This window comes from Corvus moneduloides, chromosome 8 (assembly GCF_009650955.1).
Source record: "Corvus moneduloides isolate bCorMon1 chromosome 8, bCorMon1.pri, whole genome shotgun sequence".
In the NCBI taxonomy this organism is placed as follows: domain Eukaryota; kingdom Metazoa; phylum Chordata; class Aves; order Passeriformes; family Corvidae; genus Corvus; species Corvus moneduloides.
In genome coordinates this window covers 26,386,588-26,409,671 of record NC_045483.1, presented here as the reverse complement: position 1 = coordinate 26,409,671, position 23,084 = coordinate 26,386,588, and the positions used below count along the sequence as shown (strand labels likewise).

Here is a 23,084-nt window from a genome sequence, read left to right as displayed (position 1 = left end):
TTAAAGTGAAAATTTGATAAGCACTTTTAAACAGCAAGATCTTAATTCTGAAGGTGAATTAATTTTAACTTGGGTCTCCTAAGAAACTATCTTTTCTGTTTATCTGCAGGGAACTTGGGATTTGTGCCAGCTGCAACCAGAACTCAAATCTGACAAACTCCCAAAGCCATATCTAACTACCTTCACTGCAACATATTCATTAAACATTAGGCTTGAAATAGCCCCATAGGAAGCTAAGGGATGAGAGGTAACTTCATTATAAGAAAAATTTTTGTTACAAGTCCTTTTGTATTGACAATTTATGAACAACACAAGCCAATACTATTGCAAACTTTATCAATTTTCATTTTATTTCTAGGACCGATAAGGTCAGTCACCAACCAAATTCACTACCTAAATCTCAGCAGTTCCCTATGTGCGTGTGCTAATTTTACTTGCTGAATTATTCAGTTTTAGAATTTATTATAGCAATTCTAAGTTTCTCCAAGACCTTCTACTGTTGCAAGAATATATCCAGTAAGCCAACCTGTACTATGTTCCTATTATATACTAATAAGAATTGAAATTACATATGAACCTTTCTTTTTATCTTATTAATTTTTGATACAACCTGAATATACATGTTTTAACTTGAGTTTTCTAAGTATAAGAGAAAGATAAATATGCAGGCAATTCTCCCTCCTTCCCCAAACTTAATTTTCAGTGTAGATATAAGGGAAAAAATTTAGCTGGGTAATAGAGGCTGACAGCTAAAAAATCTATGGTGGTATTTTAGACAATGAGAACACTGAAAAAACTTATGATAAAAAGAGTAAAGCTGTTGCAGACTGTGATCCTGTGCAGCAATCTTCCTGCCTGATGGCTGCCTGCACTTTTGCTGATGTGTGAAAGGGATAAGCAGCTAAGAAACAGCCCCCTAAGGAGGAAGAGTCCCACAGGAGGAGAAACTTGACAGCTGGCGGAGAGAAAAAGAACCCACTAAAAGATCTGAAACATTTCATTTCTATTTTACATTATGCCACTGTTGAGGACATTTCTACTAAACTGTATCAGGGCACTGAAGAAACAGTATCGTAGTAACAGGATGTGAAATAATGGGCCAAACATCTAGACCTAAACAAGATGAACTCGTGCCCTAATCACACCTGAAAGCTTGTGGATTTGAGACATAAAGTTAGAGATTTGTGGGAGATCCTCCTGGGCAATAAGTACTGTACATGGCTGTGTATGCTGTGGTACTCGTGCAGCTGAGTTGCAATAGAGGAAAGAAATGAGCAGCTCTTGGCAGAAAGAGCAGAGAAGCAGCAAGCATTTTCAAAGAAACTCTTTGCCTTCCCCACAAACTACCACATCATGTCTAAAATGGAGGGGATGGCACCCCACAGAGCACCTATGTTTTTTTTTGTCATCTCCTATTGTTCAGTACAGAAGGGCACTGACCAAAAAAGACACTCTTGTCACGAAGTCAAATATATCCAGCTCAATTTTAACTCCATCAGCATTTAGCCCCATAAGGAGCATAGCAGTTACTGATTTCTGAACACAGAAAGCTCTGCCCTTGCTACCAAAAATGAAAGTTAAATAGAAATTGAAGACAGCAAGAGGAATTAGACAGGAGTGAATAGGAACAGCCAAACCTTTAGAGCACAACGAGGCAGGATAATTTGCCCCCTTATTCTTCCACTGGGAAGAAACTTCAGAGCCCAAAATCCCCTCTCTGTACGCTTTTGCTTTGTGTGTGTTCACACTGCACAAGAGAGAACTCCCGGGTCAATGCTGTGTGAGAGCTTCTCCTGGGACAGTGAATGGCTTGACGGGAGCAGGGAGAATCCACCACGAATGGGACAGCGCCAGCAGCAGTCACTTATGCAGCTACCAGAAAATGAACTGCAATGGAGTAATACCAAAGAAACCAACTGCAAAAGCACACTGAAAGAAAATTCCAGTGGAACAGCAGGAGGGTTTTTAAGCCTTTTCAGTGCTCTGCATGTTTAGGTGGTGCAAAGCCTCTTTATAGCATCCTTGGCTGCTAGCACCTCAGTACTGAACCAATAGCTAAAACTAATAGCTACTGGTTTTGGCTGGGACAGAGTTAATTTTCTTCCTAGTAGCTGGTTCAGTGCTGTATTTTGGATTCAGTATGAGAATTATGTCGATAACACCCTGGTGTTGCAGTTGCTGCTAAGTAGTGCGCAACACTACTGAACTTACAGTTAAACCCCCTTGTGTGTTAGGTACTGACACCCCTGAGCCAATATCTGAAACTTCACCTACCTGATCCACTATCAAGTCTGACTCTTTATGTCAATTTTGTTTACTGAAAATCACAGCCCCAAGCATCTCCAACTTCTACTACACATCCAAGGAATGCAAAAAGCTTCAAAGCATAAATCACAAAAGCTTAAAGATTGAAAAATATTACAACCGTATGGTGATATTTCTTTAACTAAATAACATTTTTTCAAAAAGGATTTAGTTTGGGTGAGGTTTTTTCCCCCAGTGCTTATGCTTCTACATATATTCTTGCAGGGTATCAACTATTTGCCAGGTCCTAGAGACTTTTCATACCATAGATTTCCCAGAGAAAGTATTATTCATGGAATTGGTACGGCAGGAAGGGACCACTGGTGGGGTCACCTGGTCCAACCTCCCTGCTGAAGCAGAATCATCATGGCACAGGATTGCCTCCAGCTGGTCCTTGTGCTCACTCTCTGACAGAACATGTGAGCTCCACAATTCTGTATGAGAGCCTGAAGTGTGTGTGTGTGTGGGAAATGGTGTCGTATCCTGCTCCAGAATGATGACTCACTCCTTTTTCCTATCTTAATTTTGGGCTGCTTTTTGGCACTTCTCTACACCTTCTCTGATTCTGTTACCTTCCCTTCTTATCCTTATTTTTTATTCTAAATCTTATAACCACACACAGTTCTGCACTTTTAAAATGTCTTTGCTAACATATTTTTCTCTCCCACCGTCAGTATGAAAAAATCTTCCAAAGTGAAACTTCCATTCTGCCTTTATTCTTCTTGAACTATGACCTTCCATTTCTGCAAATTCCACACTGAGCTGAGCTCTCCTGAGGCCCTTGTTCAGCCATACCTTTGTGCTAGTAGCTGGAGGAACCAGAGAGAAAGCTCTTTAGATACAAACTTCCTGCATGAGTTACTGTAGTTTATCGAGGTTCCTTAGGATGTATATATATATATAGGGATAAATCCAAAGACCGTTAAGTGCAATAGGCCTTGGATAAGTGACATAATCGTTTTATAGGTAACTCCATAAAGGTAGCTTCTGAGAAGTTTATTACACAAAAATATTATGGCTTTATAAAGCAATAGCATTCTTTAACTCTGCTTTAGTAATTCCTTAGCTGATGAGGGTTGTTATTCCTAAGATCCCAAGCATCACTAAAATGTAATATAATAACATTTTAATTTCCCAGCTGATGTTTTATTTGATCTCAGCGCTTGCACTGCTCCTATCAACAAAGTCCTGTCACTGGAATTTCTCCCTCTATCTTGCTCAATTGCTGGTATTGAACATTCCACTCAAATCTCAAGCTAACGTCAGAGCTGCCAAAGTGTATTTGACAGTTATTGTTGATGGCTACATTGTCAGGAGCTCACAGCAAGTCAAGCAATATCATAACTAAGCACCATTTCTTTTGACTGCTGCTGTTTTAACCAGAGTGCATTTATAGATTTTTTTTTTTACAAATATGTGGTGAGAGCAGTGACAGGAAAACCACAGAAAATGATCGTTAATAACTTGAAACATATTTTGCTTTTCATACACTTAAACAGAAATATGGTGTTGTGCCTGGGAGGGATCTAGAGGGTGAAGGCTCAGAGGGTAAGGACAAGGGCTTAGTCAGATGCAGAAAGATGTGACAAGGGACACTGTGTTCCTACTGAAGTACTAGAGACAAGACTCTGCAGGCATAGGACTATGTATTTATGCACTGCCTGCTTTTTGTTCCAAGCCTCACCTTGCCACAAGCCAGCATTCAGGGATGGATGTGACAAAAGGAGAGAGACTGACAGAAGGAGCCAGGGAAGTGCCCTTCACACAGAGCATTGTGTCAGTCTGTGCTCCCCTTGAAGCCACCCCCATCAAAGCTCCCAGCTATGTGGAGGATTGAAGGACTGTATACTTGAGTGTACATTTCTTGTTCTGCTGATTTTTTCTGCCTACTCCATGAGCCAGTGGAACCTGGAAACAGAGATCTGGTTTGGTGCTCTGTCCCCAGGCGCAGTGGCATCCCCCTCACCTTGTCGCAAAAAGTCCCCTTCACTCAGGTCCCCAGCACAGAAAGTGCATCTTTGCTCACCATAATGACTACAACACTCAAGTTTAGGCTGGATAAATGATCAGAGAGAAGACCAGACTGTGCTGACACAGAGAGAAAACTAAATATGGTGACTGTAAGCAGCTACACTCTTCTTTAATTCCCCAGTCTCCTTGGCAGCATGAGGGATTACATCCAGTTGTTCATACCAAGCAGTGGCAGGTGCTTAGAGTCTCCTATTGCGAGTAGCAGTGTTAAGGCACAGTGAAGTCCTCAGCCCACAGAACGTCTAGCAGTGCACTCCCAGCACTCACCCACGTGGAAGGATCTGCTTCATGAGCTTGGCAGTGGCTGCAGGTTGGCAGCAGCTGCCAAAACCAAGCTGCTCAAATGCCAGCTTGTCTGGGTATGTGACTGCTGGGACTGCTGTGTGCAAGCCTCCCCACAGCCCTGTGCTTCAGAAGGACTGAAGGAGGGGATCTCAATCTTTAGCAACTGACATATTGCATGACATCAATAATACATCCTAATTGTGTCCCTAGTTACCAGAAAGTTCTTACAGTGCTTGAGAACACAAGAATTACTTATTCTTGTACTCCTCTTCCTGGCTTCCCCACTGATATATACAAAACTCAATATATAGCCCAATCTCTCTGTATTAATATATTTAGGTGGATTTTAAACACATGCAAATTGCAGCTCAGAGGGATGCAGACACTTGTTTAAAGGCAAGCAGGTGTATGTACAAGCTATGTAAACTTTGTACTATCCTTCAGGAGAAGATAAACTGTGCCCACTCTCTCCTTTATTGAAAATAGATAAATACATTTTTTACTCATAGAATTTTAAATTTCAAAATCCCTTACATGGGCTGATTTTTTTTTTCAAGAGTGAAGCACAATAATTGTCAGAAAAAAACCATAAACTTGCCACTTCAAAAGGAGGCGCAGTTATGTGAAACCATACAGCGTAACATAATTTCTTATAGAGTAAAAAGAAATTAAACTCAGCCATAGGAGAAGTATTTTCAGAATGACACACATAATGACTTTAAAGCTAAAAGTTACTTAAAAAATAAAATAAATACCAAATTATCTCTGACCCCAAGGAGGTTATTGAGAAGATGGAGCCAGGAGTGCAGGGCAGGAGGACAAAACAAACAGTAATCGAAACAAAAGTTTCCCACTGGGTGTGGGGAAGAACCTCTTTTTATGAGGACAGCTGGGTGGTGGGCCAGGCTGCCCAGTGAGCCCATGCAGTGTCCATTTGTGGAATCACAGAATCACAGGACCATACAACAGCCTGAGTTGGAAAGGACCCACAAAGACCATCGAGCCCAATCCCTGGCCCTGCAGAGAACAGCCCTAAGAATCACAGCATGTGTCTGAGAGCATTGTCCAAACACTTCTTGAGCTCAGCCAGCTTGGAACTGTGACCACCGCCCTGGGGACCCTGTCCCAGTGCCTGACTGTTGGAACCCTGAGTTCTGAGAATTTCAGCCTTTCAGTGCTGACAGACAGTGATCCTCAGAAGCACACTGCATTTGACCTGAAGCCTTGGGAAAATTAATACCTGACCACCCTTTGGGTGAAGAAAATTTTCCCAATATCCAACATAAACCACCCCTGGCACAGCTCCAGGCCATTCCCTCAGCTCCTGTCACTGTCACCACAGAGCAGAGATCAGTGCCTGCCCCTCCTCTTCCCCTCACGAGGAAGTTGTGACTGCAATGAGGTCTCCCCCTCAGTCTCCTCTTCTCCAGGCTGAACAAATCAAGGGACCTCAGCCTCTCCTCACATGGCTTCCCCTCAAGGTCCTTCACCATCCTCATGGCCTCCTTTGGACACTCTCTAATAGCTTTATGTCTCTTTTATACTGTGGTGCCCAAATCTGCACACTACAGCAGCACAGCAGAGCAGGACAATCACTGGAGATTTTGGTACTCAATCAGTTGACTGTGGAGCTCCTGAATTATTTTCTGACTGCATGAAAGGGACCAGCTTTACACAGTCACTCTATGGCATGCTGAAGGACAGATTACACCAATGTCAAATGTTTTCAACAGAAGCCTGACTGGTGGCTCCAGTAATAAACATTTCTACATAGACTGCCTGGGTGACTTCTGGCTTCACAAGCCAGAAGCTGTCATACACAATAGTGAGTCTGACAGCACAGGGCAGCTTCTGATGTGCTTTGTAACATTTCTGGTCATTATTTTTATCTAAAAACTGGAAATGGATATACCGTGCCAGAAGCAAGCACTACCTCTGGTTCATCACAACATTTTAGCACAAAGCTCACTTTGCCAAGCAGTAATGGCCAAATGTTTTCTGACTCATGCTTTACACAACAGCCCTCTCTGTATCCCTCAGGCTTACTCTTTTAAAAATATTCACGTTTCTTTCTGTGGCAGTCATAATGGACAGCTCATAGCTATAGGTCCTGCGCCTTGAACAAACATTGCTGAAACACCACAGCTCTGAATACAGCTTAATGAAAAGAATAAGCAGACTTGAAGAGGCTGAAGAGAACAACTCAAACAAAAGCAGCAGAATAGCAATAACTTGGCCTACTTGGGCTTGCCTGTGACCCAGTTTTCTTTCCTGCCTGGGCGAGACATGTTTTGAAGAGCTTGGGTAGCGCTGAGAGACCAAGGTCGGGCTGACAGGGAGGAAGGAGGCAACAGCTGCTGCACTGCTGTGGCATGAAAGCAAAAAGCAAAAGAACACTGAAGAACAGACTGCAGAAGACCATGCTGCTTCCAATCCCAAGGCCGTGGACACAGTGTGAGAGTTCATGGAGATGCCTTTATGGTTGAAACTGAAATTCCACACAAAAAGGCTTCCCTGCTGGCCAACCTGCTGCCTCTGGCTCTAAGTCATTGTTCTCTCCCCTACATCTGAAGTCACTAGTTTTAAAATGAGTTACCCTCATATTTCCCAGCAGCTTTAGATAGTTATGTCATCAATTCAGGAAAAATCCAGTTTGCAAAATTATCAAGAAGGCATTTAGGGAAGATCTCTGCACATCCTCACTGTCTTTGAATTTTTCCTTTGCTGTTGGGCGTTGCAAAAGCCAAGGAAAACATATTGCAATTCCATGTTGCTCTTCAGAAATCCTCTTTTGACAGCTCCTATCTGCCTCTCTGAGCAGAAGTAGAGAGGAGATTCCTTCAGATGACCCCTTTCTACTCATCATCTTAGGGTATACATCTTATACCCACTCTAAGAGACAATCAGAAAACAACATGATTCTTCAGGTTGCCAACATAGTGCTACCATCAATTTCATTTTTAACAATATTGTCAGAGAATGCAGAGGTGATATGCAAAAGTGGTAGCTATGAACTAAGATAAATGAACTTACTAAAATGTTCCTAAGAAGTTAAGGATTTACAGATTCCTCAGTTGCTAACCATAAATGAGACATCCAATCTCAGAGATCTTTTCCTCTAAACCAGTTTTGTTTATATATGTGACATATATCAGAAATGTGTATAAATATGTGTTTCTACTATGTTAATAGCTGGGAACCCTATTCAAGAACCTTCCAGACTGACATTCCTCAACCCCCAGTTCTTCTCACTTGCGGGTTCTATTAGATCTTGCTGGGTATTTCTGCCTTGTTTAAACTCATTTTTGCATTGGAAACATTGAAGAAGTATTTTTTTATGGATTTTTTTTATGGGAAATACACCTGAGAGGAGTCTTGCACAGAGTAAATCAAGAATTGCTAGAAATAGTGGGACTCATTCTGGTCTAGTTTGCAATATGCAAGAAACTAAATAGTCAGAGTAGAAACACAAGTACTGTCATTCTGTGAGGTGTCTTCTTTTGTCTCAAATGGCTCTTGTTGAAGCAAAAATCCATTTCCAGGTATTCTTGGCTGGCACAAGGAACATCAAATGTTCCAACAATGCAGAATTAGATCTTAGAAAATACAGACAAGAGAATCAACTCCCACCTATGTGTTGCAATCACACAAAGCCTTCCTTGATCGTGCCTATTGGGAAACAACAGATTTCAGCTCACTAAGAGTATTTTCACAAATGCAACTGCAATAATTGCCCAAAGCAGATGTTTTCTCAGGCAGAGGCTTGTGAATCCTCTGACCAGACATTTTGCAAGGATTCAGAAATGCTGACCAGGATGCTCTCTGAATACATGGTGTATTTATGCTCACCTGTTTCCTGCTCCTGTTTTATTGTTATCTGTCTACTGTTATCTGTAATTATGTACTGAATCATTCCTCCCCTAGACTTTTTATTTGTTTTTAACCTTTTGACAAAAGTAGCATTATACTCCAGGTATTCTGAAATCAGCCTAAATTTCCACAACTTTATGAGGCAAATGACAGCCTGCAATGATTTCTGACCTCTATTACTTGAATTTACAGAGAGAACCATGACTGACATCTCCATCAGACGCTGTGAATGTCTCCAAATTCATCAAGTCATTGAGGCCATTTATGAGATGTTGAACTTCAGTAAGTGACTGTGTTAAAGTGTGTATTTTTGATTCAGAGGATTCAAAAGCATAAGCCAGTCAATAGGAAATAACTTAGAGGTAACTCTTGCAGTACATTTGTAGCTTACTATCAGGCTTATCATTTTGTTTTTTATAAAGACCAGTATGAATGCAAAAAAAAATTATATCCAAGACCAATTTATGGTAACCAAGGCCAAATCATTGAAAAAAACCTCCAACTATTTTTAGTAGGATAATTATATGAAACTGTTCTCTTTCCTCCAAAAGTTCTGTGAACAGGATAAAGGGGAGCTATTGGCCAATTCTTCTCACTGAAATATTTCTCACAGAAAAAAAGTCCTTTAAATAGTTGAGAAAGATACTGGCATTTTTCAGAAGAGTCCTTAAGTTTTATTCTTTGGATAAAAGCTAAACAAACTGCAGTGAAGGCTGTCATCATTTCCCTACCAGGCAGAGAAGAACCGCAACCCAGAAGCAGAAAAGGAACTTTGGAGATGCTTCTGAAAGAACCTCTGAAAAATTCATTTCCAAAACTTTGCAGCTAACATCCAATATCACAAAGATACGTGAAACACTCTCCAGATGTAAGATCAAAATTTACCCTGGATCAAACCTTACCCTTTTATGCTTTCTAACTTGGTTTTGGGCTCACTATCAGGTAACTCTTCTGGAGTGTCTGGGAAAGGAAATAGAACAGTGAAATCATCCTCCCAAATCAGGTAAAAATCAGGGTGTTTTGAAAGTCTGTGTAATATCTGCTGAATCCTATTGCTACCTCAATTATCTTGTTTAAGTTCTTGTGGTCTGTGTGTTGCAATTACATACTCATACTAGGATTTTCCCCAAAGCTTCTCCAATGGTTAAAGAAAATTCAGATCAGTTGAAATTGACAGAACAAGTTTGTGGCTGGCTAGGTACAAGTGATACAAAGCCCTCTCTCATGAATAATGGAGCAGAAACATCTGAGATAAAGAAAGCCTCAAAGTTTAAATATCTGTCTAGAGGCATTTGGATTTGCTGCCTTTTTTTTTTTTTTTTTTAATTGCACCTTCAGAGCCTAAGAATAAACATTTTTAGATACCAGTTAAGAGACACATGTAAGTATTCCTCTATTTTAAGGAACTAGCTAGAGAGGGGGATGAAGCAATTAAAGATAGGAAGAAAGGATTTGAAGAAATGAAGAAAACTTGATTTCTCAGAGCTTCCCACATACATACTGGCCACTTCTTACAAGCTGAAATGCAACAGACTGCTTGCATGTTTGCAACTTCAGTAAACTTCAGTGTAGCTACCGAAGAAGAGATGATGAATAACTTGCACATGACATGGACAAACATTACCTTGTCTGTAAGACTGACTGAAGCTACACAATATGGGCTAAACTCCAGGATTTTTGCAGTAGGCATTATTAGGTTTTTATACACACACAGACATGCCACTCTCAAGCACTTTCTCAAGTGCTCCCGCTCCTCTGAGCTAAATCTCCCCAATATTATTCCATGACTAATAACAAGTTTAGGTGATGAAGCAAGTACCCAGGAAGAAAGCTCATCCCTAGTACAATCAAAACAAGCAGTACGTTTCCTGAGAAGTCAGTGGTCCAAAAAGCCAGGTTTAGCAGAAACAAAATAAAGGATGATGCCAGGCATCTGTCTTAAAAAAAAAAAAAAAAAACCCACAACCAAAAAGCAGCTCTTTCTTTTTCTAAATGAACTTCCAAGCATGGACTAAGCAGCTCATGTACACACATATTCCAGGCATGCACTGGTCCAACGTGACACCCTCCTGTATCTTACTCTGCTTCTCTCACATTGCTCTTGTTTCTCTCTTAAATTATAAATACCCTTGAAGGCAAAGCATCAATGAAGGCAAGTTTTGTATGTATCCAGGAGGATATAATCTGAGTTTTTAATGCCTTCTATGTTGCCTTATACCAATCTGTCCTATATACCTAGCTTACAAATCAAAAGACACTGTGCTTTTTTATGGACTACTGCTCTCCACATGGCAATGCAGGTCTCTGGAATAATGCAAGGATTTATCTTGAAGTACTGTATGAACTTATATCAACCTTTCCAAATGAGATCTTCACCTAGAGTTAAAATTACCAAATGTCTAACCAGATTTCTAATAACCTTATCTACTTTTTATTTGTACAGAAAAAGAGCATGCTTATATCTTATAACAACTAATTATAATTATTTAATGATAAAGATCTTTTACAAGAATCCTACCTATTAGACCACAAAGATGCTGCTCTTAAGGAAGCATTAGAAACCCCTCATAGTTTTGAAACCATGTATATTTATCTTTCATTCAAACCTCTGGTTTCTGTGTATTAACCTATTATCTTTTAAAAAAGGAATTAATAAACAACTGCAATAACTTCTAATATAGGGGTTAATTGTGAAGCTTCTAGAAAACATTATCTATTTAGCTTTGCATTCAAGATTCAATTAAATGTTTTTGCTTGATTTGCAACAAAGCTGGATCATTTTGATATAAAAGTCATCCCAGGACAAAAGGAGCTTTTAAGACCTATGAAGGTCAACATAGCCCGGAAACTTTTTTTGAGGTTAGAATTCACTTTATTTACTATCACTGATAGCTTTTATTTATTATATAGATTTATTCAGTAGCAAAACATTGTCCCCAGCCAGTTCATAGTATGATTACAGTGAAAAATTCTCACTGACTGAAGAACTCTGTAATCTCATAAGATCTCTTCAAAGACAAGAAACAATACCATCAGCTCCTCCCTAACAGGTACAAACTACTCTTTTCATACCCTAAAACCAGAGATTCAGCAATGTAATCAAATGCAAAAAAAATTTTTTTGGTAAGACAGCATGAAATACAATTTCAGTAATGAAATGAGGAAAAAGCCTTTTTATGTTAATCAAATAGCCAAATGTCAGCAATAGCTCTGCTATTTAGCAGCTCATAGAAGCTGCAATGAAGAAAGAGGGGAAAAAATGTTTAAATAAAACCAATCCCAACAAATCTTTCCTTCTGAGCCAAATTGTACCCTGTTAAACCTCCTCTACTGAAACATTTCAAGTCTATGGGAAACTATAAATACCACCATTAAACGAATTTTTATATATATATGTATGTAAAATAATGCCTAAGCACTGCTCTCTGGACCACTGAATACTCTTACATGCTCCAAAAAAAATTCCTCTCCAGAGAAAAACACAACACTGAAAGAAACATTTCAGAATTTTATAGCCATGTGACATAAAAGATACTATGAAGAAAATTATTTTTTAGCCTAAATTGTAGCAAGTCTTACCAGGCAATAAAATACAGAGCTGTCTACGTGAAGTGCCAGGGGAGGAGACAACCACTAGTCTACTGACATTTGGCTTTTTGTTGCTATTTCTGTGATGCTAATGCATCGATTACAACTTTATTCACTAATGAGCAGCAATTATCACTAATGAGAAAGTGAAATTATTTGGGAGATGCAGATAATCAATTTAGCAGGTTTACCTGCAATGCATGGTAAATCACTTGGATTGTATGGAACAGCTTTTCTCTCTGTTAATTGAAAAAAAAGTGAGCTCCCAATCCCAACCACTATATTAACTGAAGAGAAGGTAAAAACTGAGTTCATACATTTTACTGAAAATTGCTCTTTACATATATTTAGAGATACTTACTGTCTCATACCCTAATTATTTTTAACTTAACAGTTACTGCACTCCGGTAAGATATGCATCTCCTTCCTGTTTCTTTTTTTTTTTTTTAATGCAAATCCCTTTTCCAAATTGGATATTAATTTGTATGACCTTTTCAATATTTTTTGAAGAGCAGGTTGATTAACTCAGATTGTCTCAAAATATTTGGCTAAAGAAAGAAGTGAATTAACTTCAGTTGTATCAACGGAAGTAAAATTCAGTCTGTCTCAAAGTCTGCCCCTGCAACAGATTTTTGTATCTGCCAAGTCCAAGATGTGGCTTAATCCCCATGCAGGTGAATATTTTAATGGCACATGGTTAATTCCTCTATAGAGCATCCCAGGGATAAATGCCACTAGACCAGTGATTCCCATCATCTTGCAGCTACTCAACCTGAATACAGTTAGGAGGAACTCAGCTGATGAGCAGACAAAATTCAGCTCATGATTTTTAGCCTATAAAGTGCTGCTTTATACTGAGGATTTCAGTTAAATAGTACTTATGACATTATCCAGTTAGCTTCATTTAAGACATCATTCAGGTAGCATGAGCAGTGGCATCTGATCAGCCCAGTTCTGATATTTTAAACACAAATCACTGGTTTTTTTTCTAACAACTGGGCATAAGAGAATGCAACAGAGGAAGCAAGGATTTGAGATTATAAATAGAAAACACACAAAAAGGTCATTATGTTCCATGAAATGTTTACTCAACTGCTGCTAATGGTAGGAGTAACCTGGCCATAGTGAGGGTCCAGATCACAGCCAGGGTTAACTGTTCACTGTTAACTCCACTGAATGGCAGATTTTAGTACCTCTGATGTAGGGAAATGGCTCAAGCCAAGTAACAACTGAAGGACAAGCACTCCCTGGTCTATGGAACTTTTCAGTAAGCCTGGGCAAGTGGTATCTATATAAATCCTATGAAGAATGCATTTGATAAAGATCACAATATTTAAAGCTCTGTGGAAGGCATGATGACAACAGTTAAAAAGTCAGAACTGATATTTATGTAAATTATTGTCCCAAGCTGGGACACTACATTTTCAGTAAAAAGTTGTAAAGCAAATAAGCCTACTACTCCTCCCAAAAAATTTAAGATGTAAGACTTCAGTCAAAGCTTCAGCACTTTTAACTATTAAGAAAAAAACAAAGAAGCAAACAACCAACAACTGGTGAAAGTATTTAGCTTTGACAGTTGAGATTTTTCAAGGAGCATAATGAATGCTCCAGCTGCATTCTGGTTTAAATTAAGTGGCTAATTTATGTTGTGCTTCTTTGTTAGCTGCTAGTGATGGGCAAGCCCAGCAGCACGGATGCAGAATGGCACTAAGGGACTTTGCATGACATGATTATTCACCAGTAAATGAGTCTGGGGACAGCCCAATACTGCTGTCACTTTAAGCTGTATTAAAGTGCCTGACATGGGCATGTTTAACTAAACATTGAGATGGCAGCTCCCAGAGTGATCACTGGGTGTGTGTGGTTAGGAGTGGCTAGATTCAAACCAAAGGAGCTCTATTCAGCAGTAGAAACTCCAAATATTGCCAATAGGCTTTTTAAAAAATTAACTATTAATTTCCTTTCAAATAATTAAATCTTCTCAGATGCTCTTTCTTGGGGTTTACTTCTTCCTTCACAAAGCCAACTGTTCTCCTTACTGTTTGCAAGACTTAACAAAGGAGACTGAGTACAAATGTCAGTCAGCCAGTATTTTCTCAGACACCTTGTTCCCAGTTACAGCTCAGACTCTTCCACACTGAATAAAAAGAATAAATGATAGGAAATAAAATATGAAAGCAAACTGCAGGCACCATTCTTGTTCCCAGTTGATCCGATTCTTACACAAAAACAACAAACCTGAGAGGAAAATACTGCACTCCTGCTATTACTGGATCGGTCTGGATCTTTTATTTTAGTTTGAGGTCAAGACAAATACACATCTCTATATTTGCAGTGTCAAACCCACATTGTCTGAATAACACCTAGCACTTTGCACAATAAATGCTCTGGAGCACTGAACACTTATTGTGCTTAATGTCCTGGACTGTCACTCAGGCTTCCACACGCTATATAAAGCAAATAAACAGTTATAAAGATCTAAAACATTTGAGGAAAAGCAGCAGTACATTAGTCTTTCCACCTCAAGCTCAGTGGATATTTGCTGGGATATACTTCACATAGATAGAGTTTCAAGTTCAGAGAAAGCTGACTAGAAGATAAAAGGTCCTGATAACCTTCAGAGCTCTGCATCGCTGCTGAAAAATGCTCACTTCCCACAAAAGTCTCCAATGGATTAGCAGCTTTGTGGTGTGCAAGCCCTCCCCACGGCCTTTAATTATATTTCATAGTCACTTAAGCCTTTCCCTAATAAAAAGACAATGCCAAGGGTGAGATTATGAAATACCCCAAAGTTAAGTTGATAACAGTTTAATTAAATGTTGCTCCCTAACAAAGTTTCTGTCATGGCTCTGGCAAAAAACCAGGAAAAGTGAATTTTGCAATTGCTTCCTTTGCTTTTCCCAAGACACTGCATTTCAGAGCACACTGCAGAAGATCTGGTTACATGACATGGTTGCTAAATTCAGTTTCACACTGAGCACAAAGAATTAATTTTAACTTTGGGTTTCATATGGAGCAGGCTCTGCATGATCAGATTTTGTCTGCTGCTTTTTAATTAAAATAATAGGGACAGGTCCTCAAACGGAGTAAGTGAGCATAGCTCTGTTGAAGTGAGTATTTACCCAGTCTTCCCTCAAAGTCAACAGCAAAAACTTCCTATTAAATCCACAGTGTGCTTTCTATGGAGATGTACATCTCTGTACAGAGAAAGTTCATGGCACTTGTAAGTAAGATTCATTCACTTAATCAAGACAATAAATGCACATTTCTCTTCTGTATTTATCCTTTTGGACATTCATTCCTTCATGCAAGTAATGGCTCTAAGTGCCACAGCCTTGCTTTCACCCTACAAGTCACCTGTGATGGATAAGCAGAAAAATGGTTTCCTAATATCTTCTCTATGATAACTTCTACAGTGCTATATTTTTTATATACTGTATTTTTTCCATATACAAACCAGTTCTGATTCAACTTCAGCATGGCAATTTTACTTTCATAAGGGCTTGGGGTCAGTGCCTGATCACCTGCTATTGTTGAAACAGGCAACATGTGACATGTACCAAAACACACAAAACATCAGCTATTTTCTGTGAAAGACATGGAGAGGAGTAATTAGTTTTACATTTCCCCTTAAAACTGGACTGCTCTTATGGCTTTGAATTATACGACACAATAATCTTGTCTGTTAAAACTCCATATATCCTTCTAGTAGCTTCATCATAATTATCCCTTAATAACACCCAAAAAATAAGGATACACCTAGATTGGGTTAAATCTGTAGTATGTGAAGGTATATAAAAACTCTACCAGGGCAAACTGGATTAACTGAACTAAATTTAAAACATGCATAATGTCACAGAAATTAAATATGCAAAAAAATACGAGTTCATTTTCAAAAATAGAAATGCCAATAAATATATGGACAAGGAACACTTGATCACATGAGAAGCAAAATTAATTAAATCCCAATGTGAAACTTTGCCATGGTACACTTACTAGGCAGTGTACAAAGCCATGAACTCTGAATCAGACATCCCATATCACGCACAGAACAGCCAGAAAAAACCATGGGTCACACCCACACTGGAGCACCCTTCACTCCTCTCCTGATCCACAAGGCACATTTATTGATGTTTCTCCCCAGACCAACATTTATTTTCTGACTCAGCTGCAGCACTTACTGATATGTTTCCTCAGCAAAACTCCTGGCTTCACTTTTGCCATGAGAATCATCATTCCCAGACCCGGCTTTTAGAGGGTAACAACAGGAAACAACCCCTTTTCCTCTACAGCAGCAGAATCACAGTGTTTCATAGGATCCCTGCTGCCTTTTCCAGCTGATTCCACTGCCTCCTAACCAACAACTGAAGGGGTTTCACCTTGCTTTCTTGAAAAGGCACTGGACTTTCCCCTGTTTTTAACTTTACCTTTCCTGCCTACATCAGCTTCTGTCTTAAACAATTTGGCATAAAAACACGGTCCAACAGGAGAGCTTACAGCATTTTACAGCCCTGATCCATGGCACTCCATGCTGAGCAAACAGCCCTGGGAAGCAATCCAGCAGACATGAGTGTTTTTCAGACACTACTTGTCTCCTCCCTAAAAAGCTGCAATTTAGCAATAGGTGCAGAAAGGCACAGCAGCAAAGAGAAAGGCTCAGGCACTTCATACACAGTATTTTGGACAATAGAACATTATTTTTTCACTGTATTCATAACAAATGCTCTTGAAAACACCAAGTGCAACGCTAACAGCTAAACATAAATGGCATTTAATTATTTTATAAAGGTACCCCCATGGTTTAGGACACACCTTCAGTTGTTTATTTATCCCAACGTAAGACAAACTAGGCAGAACATACCCTGATGTGTGTGGCAAGTGGGTGAGCAGCTCAGCTCAGCTCAGCTCCTGAGCACAGCACTTGTGCCTCTTCAGGCAGGTGGAGGAATACCAGCACTGCTGCCAAAGCAGTTCTCACACACACACAGACTTTGCTTTCTGTAGTAAAGGACTCTGTATGACTGGCTCATCTCAGGAGCTGAGCTCTTCTAATTCAGCGACATTAAGTTAATGAACTGCATAACTCCTTACCTGTGTGGTACTTCGGATTTTTAGGGTAGCAACAAACTTATTAACCAAGAATGATTAAATTTGCAGTAAGAAACCATTTTCCTCTGTAATACTCCCTAGTAGGAGGCAACCTGAAGTGGTTCCTTTCTGTTCCACAAAAAAACCCCCAAGAAGCAGAGCACCCACAACATGATGGTCCATATTAACAGTATTCTTAAGGAAAGGACAATTAATTTCATACATTGCTATAGATGTGCCTGGACAAAGTGGGATGGATCATGACACAACACATGATTAGATCAGTAGGTTAGATTGGAACAAATTAGAATTTGTGCTTTTGTGTACAACACAAATGGAAAAAAAAAAGTTACTTTAATTGTGTGTGTACATGCCTTAGGGAAAACAGAAAACTAGAAAGGATTACAGAAGATAAAAGAGGAAACTATATGCTGGATAACTGATTTAGGTATTTCCACAGACAAAAGAAAATTGCGAGATCAGTAATATTCAATTTACAACCCTTGAGTTGTATTTTGTTCCACAAAACTTTGAATTTTGGAACTGATTCCTCTGAGATTTTCTGTCAGGAATTAAGATTTATTTTATCTTATACAGTAATGCATTTATACATTTAGCCACTTAGCAATTTTTCATAAAATACAGGGGCATTTGTCGGCACTTATCTTTCAATCCCCCACAGTGTAAAATACACTTTTGACAGATGCAATGATAAAGGATGTGAATGCCAGATTACATAAAGAAATCACAATTACATTACTTCTTGGGAATTATTATTAGAACTGTAAGTTAGCACATATTGTGGCACCTGGGATACAAAAATATGGTTTTCATATATTTTTTTAATCACCTATATTAATTCCAGATACAATTCTGTCAGCTTGTAAATGAGAATTATTATGTTATCTGAAATTACTTTTGTTCACTAACTATACAAACAGTTTCAAATCAGTTTGCAACCACGAATTTTATCACACCACACAAGAGAAATCTCACGTTAATATCCAGGAGCACAGCAGAATCAAATTCCTCAAAAAGACATAGATCTCTTCCCAGTTAAGAAAGTAAAACTATGGTCAACATTCTCTGTTTCTTGCCATCCCTCCTTCAGTGAATTCATACCCTCCTGCAACTCTGTTTCTGTTCTCACCTGTGCCCCAGTACCAGCTCACCTTTCCAGGAAACCAGGTGGAGTCACGGCTCTGCAGGGGAACTCTGGTCTCTGACAGATCCCTCTGGGCTGTTCCCAATTAAATGGGTCAGGTATGATCAAAGATAGCAGGTTTTTTTTACCACTAAATGTTTCTAATTAACTGCAGGATGAACTTCAAAAAATACAACAAACAACAAACCTAACATACAATGTTGTCCTTAAGGCACAAAAGGTTACCTCTGGTTTCCAAAATGGAAAGATTGTGGTTATTTTTTTTCTTTGTGGCTAACTAAAAAGTCTCACACTGTTGCATTCAGGCTTCTTAGTGAATAAAAGAACTTAATGCATGATCACTTGCTGAAGAAAATGAAAAATAAAGTTAATGAAAATTACTATGTCATTTTACATTCAAGTTAAATGACACGGAAAAAAATGTCAATATTCACTAAAACACAAAGATAAGTAAGAGAAGAAAGTAAAACTAGTATCTAAAGAGACATTTTAATTATTTTAAAGTTATTAAGAGTTTCCTAGAGTTCATGTATTTGGAATATACCATGCAACTACAGCAATTTAAGTATAGGCAATGTTAGAAAGCAAACAGCATAAGAGCCATCAAAACCCCCTTTACATAGATTTTCAAAACTGAGGTGTGAGTCAATCCTGACTGTTAATCCACTTTTCATGTTTATGCTCCTGATTCAGGCTATTGCAAAAGTTAATAAAAGTTAATGAAAACACTTACGGAACAAAGTGTATTTAAATTGTTTAGTTAAAGCCAGGCCTTGTTTTGATGGCATTCTCTAAAGCTTGTAACTCTTTTACTAAGGCTTTTTGAAGAGGAGACTGCATTATTGGAGCTGTATCAAACAGTTTCCAGTTTTCTCGTGCTAGATCCAAAATATTTGAAAGAGCTGAATAAACTGATGGTGAATCCTACTGTTTCTGGTACTCCTATGACTGAATTCTGTTAAATGGTCTGATAGGAGGAATCACAGCAGGTTACACACCATACTTCTGTAAACTGACTGTCAAGACTGTTCAACTGCTTTGCACATCTTTGTGGCCATTAGAAATCTCAGTACCTCCAGTTGTTCCTTTACATTTTTGCCTAAATACAGAATTTAATGTGAAACCAGGTACTAGGTGAGAAGTTCTCACAAACATACAGTAAATAAGCAAAGGTGTCTAGAACAGAATAACTTCCTGGAATTTCAGTTGTGATGATCTAATCTAAAACAAAGGACTGAAACTAATTAGTTTTAGAACTTGCTTTTGTATAAAGCCAATAAAATATTATACTGTAGGCCTAGATAATTACAAAGCTGCAGAGGGAGGATTACCTTAGAGATATAACACATACGTCTTCTAGCAGTAAAATGACATAAATAAATGAGGACTAGTATAGCTTCGACAGGATAAGAAAAATAGGATGATCAAAACTAAGACTAAATTCTTTTTTACCTATCAAGAGCACAACATTGTAGATAAGCAGAGAATCAAATATCAATAAGCAATTATTTGTCTGAATTACAAAGTATCAAGAAGCAGAAAATACATTATTCCAGAGTATTCCTAGACAAACAACAAATTGAGCCATATTATCTAGATATAAGGAAAATCTTCTACCATTAGAACAGTCAAGCATTGGAACAGGTTGCCTGGGGAAGTTGTGTTTTAAAGATTAATCTGGGTAAAGTCCTGAGCATCCTGGTGGCACCTGAGCTGACGCTGCTTTGATCACCAGCTTAGAAACCTTCAGATTCCATCCAGAATCACGCAGGGGTTCGGGAAAATCCATTTTACAAATACTTATTAAGTAGGTAGGAAACTCACGGGCACACCAACTACTGCTAGAGGACAGAAGTTTCAGACAACAGGGAACGTAAATAAAAAAAGTACATGTGGCAGCATAATAAGTGGCATAAAGCAAAATAAAACTTTTTAAAAAAATTAAATTAGCACCTCCTTAAAGGTAAAAAGGCAATAACTATTAAGTAATACTCTCAGATAAAAGATAAAGAACTGGAGAAAAAAGATTTGTGTGTAGTAAATAATCTATTCTAGACCAAGGACCACTTCAAACATATCGCACAGGGAGGCCAGGGCATAAAGACAGAGCCAGCAAAGAGGGAATGGATACTCTAAATTATTTTAACAAGTCTGTAGCTCCTTGCACTGCAGGGCTCTGCACAATTAACTAAAAGAGAGTTGGGAGATAAACACGAGGTTGGCAAAAAAAGGTCTGAATAAATGGAAGGCTCTCATTTATTACTGAATTATAAAAGAGGTTCTAGGCTCTCACACAAAAGAAATAAGTAGTTCTGAATAATAGATGCAGGTGTTCATATATGACCTTATGAATAATTCAGAAAATTTAACATTACAGACTTTTTTAAGGAAAAAAAGATAACATCGACACTAGAAGTAATGGTGATACCAAAATAACCAGGGAGTGAGAGATGGCTGCAGAGCTGTGACAAACAGTGGAAGAGGGAAGGAAAACACCCAGAGGAAGTAAACAGCTAAAAAGCTGTTCTCAACAACAGTGACACAAATAATGACAGGGAAAGACAGACTCTTTGGAACAGCAGAGGACTTTGCAAGCAGGTTCATCAGCACAGCTGTGCTACCAACATGAGCATCCATATTTTTCAGAATATTGACAGCAAAACAAAGGAGGATAAGATGAAGGTATCAAAATGATTGAGCAAGCAATAAAGATGACAAAATTGTAAATGAAATGATTGATGGTACACACCTTGGTACCATAAAATGAGGAGTATAGAATGGGAGAAAAAGTAATGTTACATCATGGAGTGTATTTATGGGAAGATAATTCCCAGACAAGTGAATCATATACTGCTATTTTAATGAATTTTTATTTGCATACACTATTAAGAGAAGAAACTCTACAAATTTAGATTGAAAAAAAGATTTAGGGAAATGGAGCATATTTTAGGGAGTGGGGAGGCAGAGAACACGCTTCTTAAAAAGTGAACTGTTTTCCCACCACATTTGTCACAGCTCTGAAAGGGGACCAGACTATGTCCCATTTTTGCCAAACTAGCACCACTAGAACCAGAAGTGCAGGCTGGATATACAGCAAGGTGTCTGGAGCACATTTCAATCCTGAATTCACAGGGCATTTGCCACAATAGGAGTTACACCTGCAAACTTAACAGGTGATTCTGAATTTTCTTTGCACAAGGACTGTTAGACTTTCACTGAACAAGGCTGAGCAGACTGAACAGGATGATTACCAAACTGATTCACGGCCTGCAGATGCTAAACCCAATCCCCAAAGGTGTTGAGGCAATGAAATAGCTGAAACATGGACACTACCACATCTTAAAAGGTATAGAAAAAATTACAAATCACTAGAAAAAGCAAGCCAATGTCACTACGTTACTGAACCTTTGAGCAAAAGAGCTCCTGACATAAAAGTTGAATTAAGCAGCATCAGTGGCAAGGCATACATTTGAACTGTCTTTCAGCTGTCCTCTATCCACATCAACTGTTGCTGCCTGTTCCGAGCTTCCCTTTCCCCTCCCCAAGACACTTGCCTCTGCCACGTGCTCTGAACCCCTTTGTCCCAAGCGCGGGCAAAACCAAATGTAACTCAAATTCTTCAGCAGTGTCTGATTGGCCAGTCACCCCGGGTCTGCCCCCAGTCCGCCCCTTTCCCCTTCTCCAAGTAAAAGAAGGGCACAAGAGGGGGGCCTGCCCTCTTTGGCTTGCACCCTTTCTGCAAACATCTGCTTCTGTTTCTGTTTGAAAGCTTCTAATTGCAGGAATTAGGCAAGTGAAGACTATATTTCTCCCTCTTTGCTTCTACTGGTGGTATCAGCTTTGCAGCTACTATTGCTGCTTTTAGAGCTGCTGAAATGCTGGATTGCCTGTGCTACCTCTTTAGGCTGCCCGAGGCTTTCTAAGGCATTGAACTATGAGCTTAGCCGGTAAAAAGCTGTGAGTATCTCCACAATCAACTGCATCAGAGTCACGTAAGAACTTTTGACCCAATACTGACAAGTAAGATATTGGCCATCCAGCGTAGTTCTCACAAATCACTACTTGTATCCAGCAAAAAATAAGTAACAGAATTTCCGTATTTTCCCTGAGGTTTTAATGAGTATTTTTCATATTTTATTGGAACAAAAAGTTGACTCGAACATGTGCTTAAAAATAAGTAATTTTTGGAAAAAACCACATGAATACCTATTTAACTTCAAAGAAACAGCATAATTTAGGACAACTACATCGACTTTGTCTCTCCAGTTCACCTTTGAGTAACTTAATGGAATAAATCAATTTAAAATTACTTGATTTGTTCTTTAGGATTTTTATAGGATTCACTCACCTTCTCCCACCAATGGTCAGCCATCTTATTTCAAGACAAGATTGACTACTAATTGAAAGAATGAGATGCTCTGGTAGCACCTTACCTTGGAAAGAGACTCCATCAGTCAAGAGAAATTTTAAAAACACAGTAGGCAGATTCACAAGAAAAAACTGACTGAAATAAAATTTGTTTTAGTAATTTTCTCTTCATCATTCATTAAACAAACACTTAACCGAGGCCACTTTCTTGGTTTTTTAGCACATTACCTAAAGTACAGAAGCATAGAAAACCTTCATGTAGCAAAATTCAGCAGAAGTCACAGGTTTATCTCACTGAGGCAGGTTATTAATTTGAGTTTAATAAAGTCTTATATTTTTGTGATACACTTATTAACAATGCACTATGTGCAACTACTTACAGCTC

General features: G+C 38.8%; 1 protein-coding gene across 1 annotated transcript in view; it reads right to left on the bottom strand.

The window, feature by feature from the left end:
* The window catches only part of NRG3 (neuregulin 3), a 363,094-nt gene that overhangs the window by 41,215 nt on the left and 298,795 nt on the right, over window positions 1-23,084 (bottom strand). The gene's annotated exons all lie outside the window — the stretch shown is intronic.